At 43.5% G+C, this 1,252-nt stretch overlaps 1 non-coding gene across 1 annotated transcript; it reads right to left on the reverse strand.

The window, feature by feature from the left end:
- Positions 1-645: 645 nt before the first annotated feature.
- On the reverse strand, positions 646-776 carry LOC115899806. Its single transcript, XR_004059409.1, has one exon. It is a non-coding gene; the product is annotated as a small nucleolar RNA SNORA20 (small nucleolar RNA).
- Between the last annotated feature and the right edge of the window lie 476 nt (positions 777-1,252).

Here is a 1,252-nt window from a genome sequence, read left to right on the forward strand (position 1 = left end):
AACTTCAGGTGATCTGCCTGCCTCGGCCTCCCAAAGTGCCACCCATACTGACTTTTAATTCCACTCCAGGAAGCAAGCATAGCCTGGTTCCCAAAACAAGTGGACTGGGATCAAGAGGCTACCTGAGAGAACTTTGCCTTAGTTATTTGAGTACTATATTCGTATTAAGATTTAAAAAGACTTCCATGCTAGTAAATCTAACGTACACTTCAATCCGGATTTAAATCTCAATGTCTTAGTCATGTTTGACACAACCGATCATCCCTTCATGACCTCTCTTCTGTCCCTGGTTTTGTGGTGGGTCCTCCTGGTGACCTGTCTACTGTGGTTTATCTCCTCAGTCTCCTCCTGTACTGTTTATTACATGCTGGGATTCCTAAGGGCTGCATCCTGAGTTCCTCTGTTCTTGTCACGCTGCAAATTCTTCTCAGGTGATCCCATTTACTCTTGAGACTCCCATTACCATCTTCATGCTGGTGATTCTTAAATTGATTACTCCAGCAAAGACTTTTCTTAGAACTTCATCACTGTCTACCCAGTGGTCAACTGGATATGTCCACGTCCACATCATGTGTCATAATAGGCATGCAAAGCTCGGAATTTTCTTTTTGTTTGTTTCTTTTCTTTTTTTTTTTTAACCAAAAACAATGTCTTGTCCATGCAGAAAAGATGAAAAGGGTTACTTCATTTCAATTTACAATGTCCCAATATTATTTTATCCCATGCATGTAACTGCTTGTATCATTATGAGGCTATAGCAGCAAATAAATGAGAAGAAGCTCGATATTTTCTAAAATGGAAATTCTTACTTTCTTCAGTGACTTCCTATCCCCAAATTCTTATTTTCTTCAGTGTCCTCCATTTTATTTTGTTTTATTTATTTATTTTTTGAGATGGAGTCTTACTCTGTTGCCCAGGCCGGAGTGCAGTGGCGCAATCTCGGCTCACTGCAACCTCTGCCTCTCAGGCTCAAGTGATTCTCCTGCCTTAGACTCCCGAGTAGCTGGGATTACAAGTGCCCGCCACCACGCCAGGCTAATTTTTGTATTTTTAGTAGAGCCGAGGTTTCACCATGTTGGCCAGGCTGGCCTCGAACTCCTGACCTCATGTGATCTGCCCGTCTTGGCCTCCCAAAGTGCTGGGATTATAGGCGTGAGCCACCGTACCCAGCCTGTCCTCCATTGTAGTAAAGGGCACCACCATCCCCTCAGCTGCTCAAGCCAGAAACCTGGGAGTCATTGTTGACTTTTCC

This window comes from Rhinopithecus roxellana, chromosome 9 (genome assembly GCF_007565055.1).
Source record: "Rhinopithecus roxellana isolate Shanxi Qingling chromosome 9, ASM756505v1, whole genome shotgun sequence".
Taxonomy (NCBI): Eukaryota; Metazoa; Chordata; class Mammalia; order Primates; family Cercopithecidae; genus Rhinopithecus; species Rhinopithecus roxellana.